This window comes from Acomys minous (assembly GCF_964271855.1).
Source record: "Acomys minous genome assembly, chromosome: 4".
Taxonomy (NCBI): Eukaryota; Metazoa; Chordata; class Mammalia; order Rodentia; family Muridae; genus Acomys; species Acomys minous.
Window position 1 is genome coordinate 30,746,595 of NC_140486.1, and position 18,424 is coordinate 30,765,018.

At 45.4% G+C, this 18,424-nt stretch overlaps 1 protein-coding gene across 1 annotated transcript in view; it reads right to left on the reverse strand.

Moving 5' to 3' along the window:
• Positions 1 to 18,424, reverse strand: part of LMNB1 (lamin B1) — a 45,019-nt gene that overhangs the window by 25,756 nt on the left and 839 nt on the right. The window lies entirely within an intron of this gene.

Below are 18,424 nucleotides of genomic sequence, written 5' to 3' on the forward strand. Positions count from 1 at the left end.
GTGATTATGCAAGACAGCATTTCTAGCCGGGCAGTGGTGGCACACACTCTTGATCACAGCACTCGGGAGGCAATGGGAGGAGGATCTTTGTGGATTGAGACCAGCCTGGTCTACAAAACTAGTTCCAAGACAGCCAGGGGTATTGCACACAGAGAAACCCTGTCTCAAAAAGCACACAAACAAAAAGCGCCCAAAGGGGACCTAAGTTCTATCCCAGCACCCACATAGGGTTCACACCTGGCTGTAACTCCACAGGATCTGACACCCTCCTCTGACCTCCATGGGCACTGCACACCGATGGTGTACAAGCATAAAAGCAGGCAAAACACCATACCTATAAAATTCAAAAAATAAAAAATGAAAAAAGGATCACTGTGAATGATGACCTCTGGTCACAGGACCAAACTCACTCTGAGACTCAATCAATCAAGAATCTGCCCTACATGCCACCATGGCCTTCTCTTCAATTAAGACAACAGGCCCTGGACTGCACCTTAAGAAGGGCTCCTGCATCAGCCACTTACACATAGTTACATGAATTAGAAACAAAAAAGGGCTCAGTCGCGTCCTTAAACTTGGGGACCTATTCATTTAACTGAGCAAATATTACTGAGGGTCTAAAGCAGCAAGTTGGGCAAGGCTGCCGTGGAGTGGGCTCTGCTTATGAGCGCAGCTGTCTGAAGTGGACTTGTGGGTGTGCCTGCATGGAAGCTGGTGGCACTGTCCCTGCAGCTGCCCCTATGTCCACAGCAAGTGTCTGTGTCGTACATTGTTCTCCTCCTCTCCTTCAGTCCACGACATTAACAGTGAACTGTGGGTGTCTACAAAAGCTGACAAAGGGAGGAGAGCATGATGCACACTGAGGCTGTGCACCGACAGACGGTGTGCACGGAAGACACACACAGAATCTGTCCTGTGTGATTCACTTAGTGGGGCCCTCAAAAGAAGGCAAGGCCTCTTTACTATTCCTGCAGTTTCTATACAGAAAACCTGAAGGCAGCAATGGTCTTTGTGAGGCTGCGGAGTACTCAGCAATAGACTGTGCGCTTGTCAACACAAAGCCAGAATGCAATTCCATACCAAAATTACACCTTCCTCAAAGCCTCCTCCTGCATTTTTTATGAAAAAAAGGGCCGCAATACTTTTATTATCTCTGAAATTCACTTTGCTAAATGTCCTCCATCTCACCCTGCCAATGTCAATGAATCATAAAAACATTCTTAAGATAACGCCCATCTCCTGATAAGAGCCATCAATCAGTGAGTTTTATGTCAAATGAGTGGCCAGTCAGTGAACTAACAATCTAAGCATAATCTGGTCACGGTTTTCTAATTGTTTCCTTATTTCTGTTTCATGAAACATGGTGTGGAAAGTCCAAGTGATATCAGCACATAGTCAAAACACAGGGGCTGCAGGCTGGTTTTCTGAAACACACACTGTACCACTTACACAGTGTGACACCTGACACTGTCAAGAAATAGAGACCAGTTTAGATAGGAATCCAAAGTTGTTAGACAGTCACAGTTAAAGTGCTACAGTACATTTTTCTTTGACTACTCCTTGAGTTTTTTCAGTGCTATTGATCAGTCTAACTCAACTATTTGTAACTCCAGATAGATCAAGTTTTCAATTAAACCCAGCACATGATTCTAATGCTACAAATATGCACACTACTGAAAACAAGTCATAAAACATTTCTTCAAACACTTCACACAAGAACCAAAACCCTGACTGCATCCAAGAGCTGAGCACTTTTATAAAATGAGTTGGCACTCTATCATGACACAAAAATCTCCACCCCAAAAGTTAGCTTTCCTTTCAAGAAAGCTCCAGTTTTACTAGAAACATGAAGCAATTAACTGGGGTCTGACCTGACCACTAAAGTAACCAGCTTGTGCGACTGTCCACTCACATTCCACAGCACCAATAGAAACAGACTGTAGGGCTTTCCTAGCACAACTAGCACTGCCTGGGACACACCCACTCCCCGGGGACTGGAAGACTAAGTCCAAGTGCTTAGTTACTCAGTACTTTCCAGGTTGCTCCTAACTGTCTCCTACTCCAGCACTACCCTGTGCTCCCCTGCTGTGTTCACACACAGCTCCTCTCCTTCACAGTCCACAACATCATCACTGAGAACATGGATGCCACCATAAAGCCACTAATAAAGGGGGAGGGAGCCGACTGCTACTCCACCTCCACATCCATACGCACTGCCCTCTGTGCCTGTGGATGTGCTGAGGGTGTGTGTGACCTTCCCACACATGACTTTCTCTGTGTGCACACTGCCCTCTGTACCTGTGGGTGTGCTGAGGGTGTGTGTGTGACCTCCCCACACATGACTTTCTCTGTGTGCACACTGCCCTCTGTACCTGTGGGTGTGCTCAGGGTGTGTGTGACCTCCCCACACATGACTTTCTCTTGTGTGCACACTGCCCTCCGTGCTTGTGAGTGTGTGTGTGCTGAGGGTGTGTGTGTGACCTCCCCACACATGACTTTCTCCATGTCCTATATTTCTGTAGGTGTACTCAAGGCCAGTCTTCCCAATGAAAAGAGTTACAGCACTACTGGAAATTAATCTCAGTGGAGCTGAGCAAGGTGGCACACATCTCTTATCCTGCCATTCCAGTGACAGAAGCCAACCAAGTCTACATAGCAAATAGATTCCAGGCCAACCAGGGCTGCAGAGTGAGACCCTGTCCCAAAAATAGGGAAAAGAAAGCTCAAGGGAGCTCTTCAGAAAAATCATTCAAGACCTAGTATGACAATAATAGCATTTGAAAAATGAACCTAAGAGCCTACAGTTAGCATTGTCCTGTTTCTTGAAGAAAAAATAAATAAAATAAAATGTGTGTGAATATATATATGTGTGTGTGTATATATATATATATATACACACACAGTAGCAATTAAGTTGCTAAAATACATTTTTCTTTGATTATTCCATTTATATATATATGTTTCTTTTTTGGTTTGTTGTTATTGTTCTGGGTTGTTTTGTTTTCTTTTTGGCTTTTTTTTGGGGGGGAGGGGGTTTCAAGACAGAGTTTCTGTGTAGCCTTGGCTGTCCTGGACTCCCTTTGTAGACGAGGCTGGCCTCGAACTCACAGCAATCCCCCCGCCTCTGCCTCCTGAGTACTGGGATTAAAGGTGTGCACCACCAATGCCTGACTCTTTTTGGCTTCTCAAGATGGGGTCCCTCTGTTTAGCCTTGAGTGTCCTGGAACTCACTGTAGACCAACCAGGCTGGCCTCGAACTCACAGAGATCCCCCTGCCTCTGCCCAGCTTCATATATTGGTTTCTTTGACACGTCACACTATGAGTACAGTCAAGTTAGCCTTTGTGTGTGTGTGTGTGTGTGTGTGTGTGTGTGTGTTTTAGGGGGAGGAGGGAGGGAGCAGGCTCCTGCTTTGAACTCCTCATGCCCCTGCCTCCATCTCCTAAATGCTGGGATCACAGGCATGCTTAGCTATGCCCAACTATAACAATAAACATTTGAAAAAAATTAGACCAATTAAAAGGAGAACCAAGATTTTGTATGAAACAAAAATCAATGGCCAAACTCTAAGAAGAATGCTTAAGTCATAATAAGCAAGGGTAGTGAATGGCACTCACTCATTTTTTTAAAATGTTATGTGCATCTGTATTTTGCCTCCATGTACGACTCCATGATGATGTTGGATCCCCTGGAGCTAGAGTTACAGACAGTTGTGAGCTGCCAAGTGGGTGCTGGGAATTGAACCCGGGTCTTCTGGAAGAACAGCCAGTGCTCTTAACCACTGAGCCATCTCTCCAGCCCCCTCTTCAGGCCCCGAGTGACACCCGGTTCCCAGTTATAATCTCAGTACCCAGAACCCTGAGGGTGGAGAATCAGGAGTTCAAAGCCAGCCTAAACTATATACACAGTGAATTCCTTCTTGCCTCACTTAAATAAACCTAATTAGCAGCTCATTACAGAATAGCTCCAGGTGGGTGTTATGAAATGATTGCCCTATTAACACTTTTTGTCTAGTGTTACACCGAACAGAAATTCTCATCCAAGTGAAATTTCTAGTTTGACCAGTAGCACCTACAGCGGAACGAGCAATTTCTACATCATTCAGAATAGCTGCAGACATGGAATCTGCATTCACCTTAGCCGAGATCTAGACAAACGCGTGGGTTGGGATTCTTCCTGCACGTGTTCTACTTTTGTCTATGTTATTTGATTTTTCACATACAAAGATAATGTGTAAGGGTTACATTAAGGGGGTAGTGAGTTACTTCTAATCCCAATGCTGCAGACAAGATTCTTGAGGCTCACCAGTCAGCTAGCCTAGTCTAGCCTGAACTTGGCAAGCCTCAGATCCCAGTGGGACCCTGTCTCCAACTTCAGGGACAGCTCCTGAGTTAGGACACAGAAGGGTAGCCTCTGGCTTCCACATGCATGGAAACACACACACACACACACACACACACACACACCAGTAATAATATTCAAGAGAGAAGGAGGCAGGAGGGTGGAAGTCAAGACCAGCTTAAGTTAGTATGACCCTATCTCAAGTGGGGGAGAAGGGAGGATTCAGCAGACTGCCACAGGTTAAAAAGGTCAGCCTGGGCCAGGAGTGGTGTCGCATATCTTTAATCCCGGCACATGGGAGACAGAGGCAGGAGGATCTCTGTGAGTCCGAGGCCAGCCTGGTCTACAAAGTGAGTCTAGGACAGCCAAGACTACACAGAGAAATCCTGTCTGGGGGGAAAAAAAAAAAGTCAGTCAGCCTGGCTGAGTGTGGTGGCCCATGCTTTTAATCCCAGCACTCAGGAGGCAAAGGCAGGCCTGATCTACAAAGAAGAGTTCCAGGACAGCCAAAGCTATACACAGAAAAACCCTGTCTCAGAGAGAGAGAGAGACAGAGACAGAGACACAGACACAGACACAGAGAGAGAGAGAGAAGAAAAAAAGAAAAAGAGAGAAAAAAGGCTAGTCTGTTATACAAAGCAAATCTAAAATAATAAACAATGAAAGACCTAAATTATAAATATCTGGGTTGATAAAACAGCTATATCTAAGAAAAAGGTATGTTAATTTCTAATAACTAAATGTACATGACCTCTGCCTCTAAGATTTTATATATATATATATATATATATATATATATATATATATATATATATATATATATATATATGCACAAATATGAACAAGGCCAAAAACTTGTGTTTAATAAATGTTTGCTAAATGAGAAACAAAAAATCCCTATAGGACTGTTCCTACTCAGGGCAGTTCTGAGGTATAACTGTAAATGCTCAGCTTTTTACTTAGTAGCCATAAGTCAAATCACCCTATACCACACAGTGCAACCCAACAAACACTATTATTCCTACTCATCCCAAGTGAAGACTTTTTCATTGTTGTTTTGCAGGGTTTCTCTATGGAGCCCTGGTTGGCCTGGAACTGACTTTGTAGACCTGGCTGGTCTTGGACTCAGAAACTACTGGCCTCTGCCTCCTGAGGGCTGGGATTAAAGGTGTGCACCACCAGGCCAGCAGTATAAGACAATTTTTAAACTGCTAGAAACAGGTTCTTTCTACCCAGTGAACCAAGCCCAGCTGTCATAGCCACTGCCTTGGCTCTGTTCCGGTTCTAATCCACCATGAGGTGATTCTGAACAGCTGTACCGAGGCAGCTGCAAGGCACTCAACACTGCGTACTCATCACTCACACAACAATGCTCTGGGGATTTACTCACAATCAGAGCTCAGAATCTGCATGCCTTTACTATGTGCACATAGTCCTGGCTGATAATCCTGTACTCAGGAGGCTGAAGCAGTAGGATTGCTCCAAGTTCAAGGCTCACCGGAGACAGGTTCCCAAAATAAACAAATCTGCTTTCCTAAAATCAAATAATCGGATTTCAAGACAGGTTCAAATTCCATGAGAACACTCCAGCGCTTACTCCAATGTACTGACCATTTTCACTGCCGTGTTAAGGGAAAAGGGACGTGAGCCACGATGTTTCTCATGAGGAAAACTAATGAACTTCCCTGCAATTATTATAATAGATAAAATACTCCCCAAAATCTTGAGCACAATTCCCACCAGCAAGGGTTTTCTTTGGCGTATGCAAGGAGTACAACAGCCTGGGCACACTCAAGAGTGGCTCACTAAAGGTACAATAAACTGTCTGTCCACTGACAAATGCACAGAATCCAGAAGGAAGCCAATTCTAGCAAGCCAAATTAAAATTAGGAAAATACCAAGACTGAAGCTGGACCACAGAACATTTCTTTCTTCAGTATTAAATAAGAGATTCCGGGGCTGGAGAGATGGCTCAGCAGTTAAGAGCACTGACTGCTCTTGAAATGATCCAGGTTCAAATCTCAGCACCCACATGACAGTTCACAACTGTCTCTAATTCTAATTCCAGGGCATCTGACACCCTCACACAGGCATGCAGGCAGAACACTAATGTAAATGAAATAAAATAACAATGAAGATTGGATCCAAGACTCTTCTTACAAAATAACAAAAACCAGGAACTCCTTTCTACAAAGTAGTACGTTATAGATAGATATTGTGTGTTATATATTATATAGGTTATATATATTATAGATATATGTATCTATAGATACCATATCCTATATTTTAAATCACCTCTAGATTAGCTTAATACTTAATACAAGTGCCATGAAACAGCTTTCTACTGTATTTGGTGAATTAGGGCAAGAGTCCTTACATGGTTAACATAAATGCAACTTTTAAGCATTTTCAGTTGAAGCTCATGGGCATAGAGAGACAACTATGTACTAATATGTAACAAAATTATTCCTCCTAGCTGGGTGTGGTGGCAGAGGCAGGTGAGTCTCTGAGTTCGAGGCCAGCCTGCTCTACAGAGTGAGTTCTAGGACAGCCAGAGCTACACAAAGAAACCCTGTCTCAAGAAAGAAATAAACAAACAAAGAAAATCATTTCTCTATTTACTAGTCACATGAGCTAATGTGTCACCAAAGCGTCTGCAAGAGAGCACAGGAGCACTTTAATACCTAAATATGGATGGTCAGAGGTGTTTTCAGGGCACACATCACAATAGTCTGAGTCAGGGAAGACATCCTAATTAATCAACAGTGAACTCAATTCGGTGGAAACTACTAAAGGTGAGAGAAGCCCAAAAGAAACTCAAGTGAGTGAACCTGATGTGAGGAACCTGGTAAAAAGGCTTGAGAAAGGCTTTCACCAGAGGAGAGATCACGTCAGATAGACACACTGTAGGGAGCCAGTCCAGAGAAAAGACCCTTCCTGAGGCAGAGCAACATGTCCCAAATTGCTCAAGACCATTCATTTCAAGTAGCTTGCTGTGCTCTTCAAGAGGACTCAGGTTCAATGCCAACACCCACACACATGGCAGCTCGCAAGCATCCGCAATCTGAGAGATCAGAGACCTGCTTCCGGCCTCCAAAAGCACCAGGCACAGACATCCATGCAGAGAAAGCAGTGGCACACTAAATAAAAGAATGTCTCCTGAGGGCTGGAGAAACGGCTCGGCGGGGAAGAGTTCTTGGTGCGCAGAGTTCAGAGTTCAGCACACACCTGTAAGCTCAGCACTGCACGGGAAGGTGAGGATCACTGCGGCTTGCTTGCCACTACCTAGCTCCAGTCACAATGTCTCAGGTGAGACACTCCTACAGAGCAGAGTGATAGGACAGGACACTTCAATCTTCTTCTTTGGTGTCTGCCAGTGCAGTGTGCTAAAAAAATGTTCTGTGTCTTCTCTCACTGGCCTCAAGCACAGCTAGTAGCTTTATTCCACTGCATTTCACTAACACCAGGCTCTCCACACAATAAAACCATCTCTCAGGCACCAAAGACAGTAGATGCTTTCTAGGCTTTTTCTAACCCCACGCCCCAAAACTCTTGTTCAACTTTTTTTCTGTCTGATTACTACAGATCATCTCCACTGAGTCTTCCCCGCCTTCTTCCTTGACTCCAGTATCTCAGAACTTGCCAGCTGACATCTCCACATCAAAGCCCAAACACCGCTAACTTGTCACTACCCAGAGCAGGGTCCTAGAGGGTTCCTTCCCTAGCAATCTGTCAACCCTGACTGTCAATACTTCCAAGTGTCCGCTGGTGTTCTATCTCTGTAATACAGCCAGACCTATGTCACTTTTCTAAGATTGCTGAGGTCCCTCAGGACTGAGATGGAATCCTCAACCTCCCATTTATACACCCCTCATTACATGAACTTCTGGTACCCAGGGTAATTGCATTTTTTCCATTGAGAATTGAACTCTTCCTTACTTTCCAGTATTTAGCTTAGACATCACCACCTCCCGGTTCCTGAGGTGGGGTGAGTCTTTGCAATTTTCTCACGGCTCCTGGTAAGCCTTAGGTGGCAACCCTGGTTCTTTAGAGCATCAGGCAGCGGCTGCTGTCACAGCACTTACTGCCTGTACATCACAACACTGTACTGCTAGATGGAGGTTTCTGGCCCCCATTCCAGACTGTAAGCAATATGATAACAGGGACACTGTCCTACTCTGTCCCCACCACCTGCTGCAAAGACTTAACACACAAATCTGGTCCAGCATGTGCTGAATATAAAATGGAAGCACATTTCTGTCATGGGTATTAAAGATTTAGAGAGGTATTAATTTCTTCTAAATTATTAAGGCATCAAGTAGGAAGGCAGCTTTGTGCAAAGAGAAAAAAAAACCTTAATAATTTATTCTCACTCGTTTCTTTTTTTAATTATTTATTTATTATGTATACAGTACTCTGTTTGCATGACAGAAGAGGGCATTAGATCTCATTATAGATGGTTGTGAGCTACCATGTAGTTGCTGGGAATTGAACTCAGGTCCTCTGGAAGAGCAGTCGGTGCTCTTAACCTCTGAGCCATCTCCCCAGTCCCTCTCACTCATTTCTTAAGGGGGGAAAAAAGGTGTATTTTATTTGGGAATAGAGCAATGGCTCATTGGTTAAAAGCACTGGATGCTCTTCTAAGACCAGGGTTCAATTCCCAGCACCCATAAGGTAGTTCACAATGGCCTATGCCTCTAGGTCCTGGAGATGCAGCAGCATCTTCTGGCCTCCACGGCAGCAGACTGGCATGTCATAGGCTGGCATGTCAAAAGCAGACACACACGCAGGCAAAACACCCACATACATAAAAGTATGTTTAATTTTTAAGATCTTCAAAAGATTAATTTTTCTTTTTAATTCTGTATACATGTCTATGAGTATACACAAGCAGTGAGGGTGCCTATGGAGGCCAGAGGCGTCGGGTTCCCTGGAGCTGGAGTTACAGGTGGTTGTAAGCCATCCAAAGCGGGTCCAGGGAGTAGAGCCAAGCGCTCTGGAGGAGCAACCCGCCCTCTTAACCACTGAGCCATCTCTCCATCTACTTATTAGCAAATGACACCCTCAGCATTTCAAACAGCATCTAAACCACAGCACTCTCCTGACAAAGCCAAAGTTACCTCCCTGAACACTATCAACACCAAAAAAAAAAAAAAAAAAAAAAAAAAAAAACACAGCTGGTACCACTACCAAAAGCCACGCCCTGAAGGCCAGCTGTCCTGTGTGAGATTTCTAGTCCAAACGTCAGATGTCAGTGCTGTGAGATGCTTCCTGTTAGGAGACCTGAAAAGTCAGCCTGATCAGCACTACTCTGACAGGCTGTTAGACAGCGATCAGCACTGCATCTCGACCACTCAGTCATCCAAGTGAGCCTGGAGCCCCATCTCCTCAGTCAGCAGGGTCATCACCGCGCTTACTCAGTGGTATCTATAAGGCTCCGACAACCAGAATGGAACAGAGAGGAACAGCTGTCAGCTCTTTGTCCAGCATCACATGACACTCAAGCCCTCCAGGCCGTCCTCTCAGAATGAGCTGATTCTGAGAGGCAGATGCTTCATCTAGCAGCAAAGGCTCACTCTCTCAATATCAACAGAACACTTTTAAAAGAACAAGTAAGCATGTTAGCTGAGGAAAGCCATATAACAGAGGCCCAAGCACAAATGGCATTAGACTTTGAGTCCCATGTAGACAGGGAGCTTTTGCTCTGTTAGCATCATAAACAGCAGCATGAAAACGCCAAGAATTAGAAACAGCGTCCAAAAACTTAGCTTAGCCACTGCTGCTAAGACCAAATACTCGGAAAAACTGCCATGCCTTTACCCAGTAGCTAATACTTAACCAGCATATTAGGCAACATTTAACCAGGAACCTGATACTGTTTGCCAGAAGGCTCCTGGGTGTTCATGGCGCTCTCTGGCCTTTGAGAAGTTGGCTAGCTTCCGCCAGGGCAGAGTGTCTTTCTTTGGTTACAGCAATCGACAGAGCCGGTACAGGTTATCCTGTCGTATCTTTAAAATGTGCTAACTCATGGCCCTGAACAACACATTCCCCGCCATGTAAAAATGCTAAAGAAAACACTACCTGCTTATACCATGAACTTTTTTTTATTAATGGCATAAACACAATTCTGGTTGGGCATGGTGGCACACACCTTTAGTCCCAGTACTGGAGAGGCAGAGGCAGGTGGATTGCTGTGAGTTCAAGGCCAGCCTGGTCCACAGAGTGAGTCCAAGCCTACAGAGAAACCCTGTCTGGAAAATAAACAAACAAACAAACAAACACAATTCAGAACTTTTAACATTTTCACCATTTTAGCTGGATGTGGTGGTGCGCGCCTTTAATCCCAGCACTCAGGAGGCAGAGGCAGGCGGATTGATGTGAGTTCCAGACCATCCTGGTCTACAAAACAAGTCCAGGACAGCCAAGGCTACACAAGAGAAACCCTGTCTTGAAAAAAACAAAAAAAAAATATTTTTTTCACCATTTTAAACATGTTTTATGAGGTGGGGTGGATGAGGAGGTAAAGTCAGAGGACCTCTTAGTCTGGCCTCTCCAACCTTGGGCTCTGGGAATCAACTCAGGAAGTAAGGGCCGTTACCTGCTAGGCCATCGCACTGGGACATGTTCTTACTCTACAAGCCAGAGTTAATTAAACTCTGGATCAGGAGTGACACTGTGCCCCCCCACTCCCCCCATGCCCACCCCTCAGCCCGAGCACAAAGATTACTAACTAGTGTGAGCTACCACACCAGGTTCTCAGATCCTTAATTCTATTGGGAAGATGCGTAGTTTTTATTTTATACTTGATGTTTATCTGTTTTCTCATTTCCTTTTTGTATAATTTTTAATTTCGTGCGTGAGTGTGTGTTCCCAGATGCTCATGTGCCACAGTCTTTGTGTGGAGGACAGAAGTCAGCGTTCAGGAGTTGGTCCTCTCCTACTGTAAGTTCCAGAACTGAGCTAAGGTCAGACTTGAGCAGGGAGCCCTTATTTGCTGAGCCCTCTCATCAGCCCTAAAAATATTGTTCAAGTCCCCAAATATGATAGTATAATCTATTTATCATGCAGGTACACTAAAAAGGAGGGTTAACACTAGTTGGTAGCCATCTTTGGAAGTTATTCTCTTAGGCGCCTGTGGCGGCTAAATGGCTGAGACTCAACCTTACCATGTGTGCATGGTCCAGACCAAGTGAAAACCTAACAAACGAAAGGACACACCAAACCAGTGACTTTAAAGAGGAAAGACTGCATTCTTTTATTTGCTGTATCTTTCATTCTGTTTGCTTCCTAGAAACTGAGCGCCCCCAGAAGACTGCCTAATTCTTATCCCCTGAATTATACAAAAAATTCCAACAGGTATGTTATCTTCCTTTGCAAGTATAGAAGTTTTGAAAGCCTACCGACTCACGGCCCGTTTCCTAGCCTGTCCCGTCAGTTTGAAATGGTTAGCCATCCAAGGCTCGTGTGTTAACCCTGGGCTGTTCTGAATTCGGTACTGTTATCATCTTGGAGCCTAGAGAAGGGTGTCTACCAACAGCATGGAAGCACTTACCAGATTCCAGCAACAGCAAGAAATTTCCACACACGGTTCTGGAATATGGTTCTGTGATTTGGTGTTGTTTGGTTTTTTGATTTGGCAGATTTTGTGGTAAGGTCTCTACGGTGGTTTCAATGAAAATGCACCCCCCTCGCCCAGGCTTATAGGAAATGGCACCACTGGGAGGGGAAGGCCTTGTTGGAGTAGGTGTGGCTTTTTTGGAGGGCTTCAGAAGCTCAACCAGGCCCAGCATGGCCGAGTCTTCTTGTAGCTGCTGACCCAGAGGTAGGACTCTCAGCTCCGTGTCCGTCTCTGCCCTGCCACGCTCCCTGCCGGATGGGAACGGACTAAACCTCTGAGCTATAAGCCAGCCCCAATTAAATGCTTTCTGTCATGAGAGACACTGTTCAGAGCAACAGAAACCCTAAGACAGCCTCGGGGACTCCTGCTCACTTCAAACTTGAACACCTCCAGGCTCAGCTTCCCAAGTGCAGGCATTTCAGGTGCCACAACATCTGGACCAGTGAATTCTGTCGAAGGTGTAATGGGTTTTGTTTTGTTTTGTTTTGTTTTGTTTGTGGAGACAGGGTTTCTCAGTGTAAACCTGACTGTCCTGGAACTTACTCTGTAGACCAGACTGGCTTTTGCCTCCTGAGTGCTGGGAATAAAGGCCTGCACTACCAATACCTGGCTCTAAAAGGTGATTTTAAAACTATACAACTGTTTTCTTAATGTAAGTCTGCCTAAATGGTAATTACTCCATAAGCAATGGCTCAAAATAAAACCATACAGATTATTTTTAAACAAGTTCAAGAGCCAAATGGACTCAAACCAATAAAACAATCCTTCCTTTTCATCTACCAAATTATACATACTTCCTTTATTGCTCAACACTAACTTATCTGAAAAAGGTTGGGATGTTTAACACTTTCCCTCTCACTAGTCACTAACCATAAGACAGTATACACGAGCACGGTGGCACATGCCTTTGATCCCAGTGTTCGGGAGGCCCAGGACAGAGGATCTGACTCTGAGGCCAGCCTGGTCTACACAGAATTCCAGGCCAGCCAAGGTGTCATAGTGAGAACCTATCTCAAAAAGGAAGAATGATTGCTGGAGGAACGGCTCTGCTGATTGAGGAGCCTGTGAGCATACCTGGCAATCCAAAGTGAATATTCAGAGACCACGAAAGGGTAGACAAGGAAAACTGAGCCCACAGAACTGTCCTCTGGCCTTCACACACTAACTAGAGAATGCACATCCACAACCCTCACTCACAAATTAAAAACCAATAATAAAGCCGGCTGGGTGGCTCACACCTGTAATCCCAGCACTCAGGGAAGCAGAGGCAGGTGGATTTCTGGTCTACAAATCAGGTCCAGGACAGCATAGCAAAGCTACAGAGAAGCCCTGTCTAGAAACAAAACAACTAATAATAAACAGGGTGGGAGGCCGGGCAGTGGTGGTGCACGCCTTTCATCCCAGCACTTCGGAAGGCAGATGAATCTCTGTGAGCTGAAGGCTAGCCTGGTCTATAAACCAAGTCCAGGACAGCCAAGGATACACAAGAGAAATCCTGTCTCAAAAAACCAAACAAATCAGGATGGGTGTAATGGCATAAACCTTTGATCCCAGCATTTGGCAGGCAGAAGCATGTAGATCTCTGTAGATTCAAGGCTGGCCAGCCTGTTCTACAGAGTGAGTTCCAAGCCAGCCAAGGCTATATGAAATCCTAACTCAAAAAACTTAGGTTTAATTAAATTAATGCCATTATTGAGCTGGAAATAATTTGTTTAAGATTTATTTATTTATTATGTATACAATGCTTTGCCTGAATGTACACCTGCAGGCCAGAAGAGGGCACCAGATTTTATTATAGATGGTTGTGAACCACCACGTGGTTGCTGGGAATTGAACTCAGGACCTTTGGAAGAGCAGGCAGTGCTCTTAACCTCTGAGCCATCTCTCCAGCCCGAGCTGGAAAGAATTTAAGGTGATTTTCTAGTAAATAATAAAACAAGAGTGTGAGGCCTGTCTGTAACGTCAGTACCTGGGGTATGCAGCCAATCCACAAAAAGCACAATGCCCAGAAAGGACTGGGGAAAAGGGTAGCCCAGCAAGAAAGGACAGAAAGGAAACGGAGTACAGAAGAGGCTGTGGTGACATGTGCTTCCCAGAGGGGTACAATTAAGAACTAAATCACTAGCCAAGTGCGGTGGCACACGCCTGTAATCCCAGCACTTGGGAGGCAGAGGCAGGCTCAGAGAGTTTTCTAGGAAAGGAGGTGAGGAGACTCTGCTGGCTAGCTTTTGGCAACTTGACACAAACTTAAGATACACTGGGAAGAGGGACTGTCAATTGATGAACTGCCTATAAGCCAGTCTGCAGGGTCTGTTTGTTTGTTTGTTTGTTTGTTTGTTTCCTGATAGATGTGGGGAGGAGTTGGGGGGGGCTGCTTACTGTGAGCATGCCACCAGCCTGGGCAGTGTTCCTTCATGCCCCTGCTTACATTCCTGCCCACCTTCCCTGCACGATGGGCTCTATCTAGCCTGTTCGGCGAAGTAAACCCTCTCCTCCCGAGTTGTTTTTGGTCAGTGTCTTATCACAGCAATAGAAAGCAAATGCCAGGCGGTGGTGGTGCACACCTTTAATCCCAGCACTTGGGAGGCAGAGGCAGGCAAATTGCTGTGAATTCGAGGCCAGCCTGGTCTACAAAATTGAGTCCAGGACAGCCAAGGCTACACAGAAAGACACTGTCTCAAAAAAAAAAAAAAAAAAGAGAGAGAGAGAGAGAGAGAGAGAGAGAGAGAGAGAGAGAGAGAGAACAGCTAACAAGAAAATAATAGCATCAAACAACCAACAATAAATGCTAGAAGACAGAGGAACAAAACTACACTTTCTTTGTACTGAGACAAAATGTTAACATAATCTTGTCCCACTATCAATCAAGTATGAGACAGTTATTCTCAGATATCCAGACAATTTCCTGCTATCCCTTCTGCATAAGTTACCTAAAAGATGTTCTCCAGCAGAGTGACAAAACCAAAGGAAAATATACAATCCAGACAAAACTGGATGAAATTCCAATATATCAGCATACGAGTGAGGCATCTTAAAAACCTAGAGCTCCCAGGGCACGGTGATGTACACCTTTAATCCCAGCATGTAGGAGGCAGAGACAGGCTCTGTGAGTCTCAGGCCAGGCAGATGTAGAGTGAGACCTCCTCTTTAAAAAAAAAAAAAAAAAAAAAAGCAGAGAGTTCAAAGAATGTAGATTTGTATAACAGATGCTATGTCTAAATATCTTCAAAAGGTTTGCAGATATGAAGGTGACTTGTTGATTTAATTAGCAAGAAAAATGAGCTATTTAAGAACAAAACTATACAAAATATAACAGGGGCCCACCATGGTGGCGCACTCGGGAGGCAGAGGCAGGTGGCAGATCTCTGTGCCTGATCTACAAATCAAGCTCTAGGACACCCTGAACTGTTACAATAGAGAAACCCTGTCTAGCAAAACAAAACCAAAAAAGACCTTCACCTAATCCTGACACTTAAAGTATACAGTGTAACACAAATCAAGAAAAATATAAACCCACATGACATGTGGCATCTCAAGAAAATTCTGAATTGTCATCTTTCAGATAGGCATGCCTTGACTGTACTATTTCTTTGCTGCTTAACTTTACTCTCCTTTCATTGGTTATTGCCTAAATTATACCATCTCTCTAATAGGTAAACAATCACATGTGTTCTTTTTCAGTTTTTAATCCTCCTGAAGCTAACATGTGCTTGACCAATAACGTTTACTGTCAGCCAGATGGCAGTATTGCTGCTGTGTGGAACCCTTCAATGGCTAGGTATGTTATCTTCTGTCAAAAGAATATCAGAGCCCCAGCATCAAAATGCCTCAGACTACACACACACACACACACACACACACACACACACACACACAAATGTAATTGAAGCTGGGCTTGGAGACGCATGCCTTTAATCCCAGCACTAGGGAGGCAGTGGCAGATGGATCGCTGTGAGTTCGAGGCCAGCCTAGTCTACAAAGGGAGTCCAGGACAGGCAAGGCTAACACAGAGAAACTGTCTCAGGGGATGGGGGGGGGGGGTAATGATGATGATGATGATGATGATGATAATAATAATAACAACAACAAACATTTGTTTGCTTGCTATATGGTTCCCCTGCTATACCCTAAAACCAGGACATTGGTTTATTTGTTTTGTTTTGGTTTTTGGTTTTTCGAGCCAGGGTTTCTCTGTGTATCCCTGGCTGTCCTGGACTCCTTTTGTAGACCAGGCTGGCCTTGAACTCATATCAATCCGCCTGCCTCTGCCTCCCAAGTGTTGGGATTAAAGGCTTGCCCACCACGGCCAGCCCTATTTATTATTTTAATCTGTGACCTCAACACACAATAATAGCCAAATTTTACAAGCAATGCCATTTAAGATTTAAAGAAATGCAATAAGAAAAAGAAAAAAGAAGTTGAGACTTTTTTTTTTTTTTTAAATCTTTCAAGACAGGGCTTTCTCTATATAGCCTTGGCTGTCCTGGAACTCACTCTATAGACCGGTCTGGCTTCAAACTCAAGAGATCTGCCTGCCTCTCCTTCCCAAGTGCTGGGATTAAAGGTGTGTGCTACCACTGCCGACTGGAGGTGAAAGGCAGGCAAATATCTGGGAATTCCAGGCCATCCAGGAGTACAGTTGAGGTTGTGTCCTTAAAAAAAAAAAGGGCATGATAACCGTACCAGTGAATGATCACTTCAAAGGATGATCCCAAGTGTTGGTAAATCGACGAACATTGTTCGCCTTGCAAGGACAGATATCCCGCCCTAGTTCCAACACTGGGGAAGGGGAAAGTTGAAGACCAGCTTCAGCAACTGAAAATCCATCTTAAAGAAGAAAGAGGAGAAAAGGGGGGAGGGACAATAGAACTCTGGGCATGGCAGCAGATGCCTCAGTTCCAGTTAGGAGGCAGAGGCAGGTGGGTCTCTGATTTGTACACCATCTTGGTCTACAGGGAGCTCCCAGCCAGCCGGTGCTACACAGTTGAGACACTGTCTCGGCCGTTGGGAACACTGGACTCCTCAGGAGCATCCAGGGTCCATTCCCAGCACCCACGTGGTAGCTCACGTGCTAACTCTAGTTCCAGGGCTCTGAGGGCACCGTGAATACATGTGGTGCAGACATACATGAGGGCGAAACACACATACACTTAAAATAATGGGGGAGAAACAATAAAGACACGCTATAGGTGGGCAAGCCTGTGAATCCCGGCTGCCACACGAGTAACACTTCAGCTCAAGAGCTGCAGGTCAGCCTGGGGAACAGAGTAACTTCTTGCCTCAGGAACAAAAGGGAAATCGATGTTTATTCTAAACCAGCCTGTATGCGGTTTTATTGTCAACACATTAATTTTTACGGATTATCTTTAAATATATAATAAGGTAGTATACACAACTTCAGAGAAAAGGATGCTTGGATACATATAGAAAGAGACCCCTTCCCCCCTCCCCCCCCCCCCCCCGGGCAAACAAAGTCTGAACCAGATACCTCCCAGAAAAATCTACTAGCAGTGGCTAAAAGAATTCCAAACTGAAATTTAGCAAATCTCTATCTAAAGCGTGACACCAGCACTTGTTGCACACAACAGACAGTTGCATATTTCACTCATCATAAAATCAAGGAAAGGACAGCAAAGGTATGTCCCGGTCTGAAAACTCAGCTCCCGTTAGGATTCCAAGCTGACTCAAGACATCTCATACCCGGAACCCTTTGACCTTCCATGGCCTGCTGACCGCACCAGACTGCAGGTGTCAGGGGTCACCAGCACGGTCTCTAGGAAAAGGACTATTTTAAAGGACTACATCGAGGAAGAGTCAGTCCTACTGCCTGTGGGGTGGGCGATAGGCGACTCAAAGGACGATAGCTTAGGCGTACAAACGCCCAGTTCAAGAACCTGGTGCCCAGAGCACCCAAGGACCCGGCCGCCGCCAGGAGGACGCCCTGCTGCAAAGCAAACTCTCTAGTTAGGGAAGCTAACTAGCCCTAGGCCAAAGGCGTGCAGCTCTGCCCCCGCCCTTCCCGCGCTGAGAAGGCAGGCGCAGACAGCTGGCAAAATGTCACAGGGCCCAGGCTGAGCGCGCCAAAGCAAGACCCACCCCCGGGAGCCACGGACGTTCCGGGCGGTTCCCTCCCCTTCCTCTGCCCGCCTAGAACTCATTCATTCTTCGGGCGGTTGGCTAGTCCACCCAGGCCAGGCAGCTCCGGCCCAGCAAACCCACCAGATGCTTTGTCTCCCACCAGCCGGAAACACGGGCGCGCAATCGAGCGCGCGCAATGGCATCGGCCCCCGTACCCAGAGCCTACAGATGGGGGGACATGGGGTCCGAGGTCAAGTCCCAAGCCCAGTCACCTAGAAACGATCGCCACAACCCAACCTTCTCTAAAAGTCCAGCACCCTCCAAGGGACCCCCGTTCAGCTCTAAATCACTAGATTCCCCCCTTCTGCTTTCAAGACATATGGGTCTA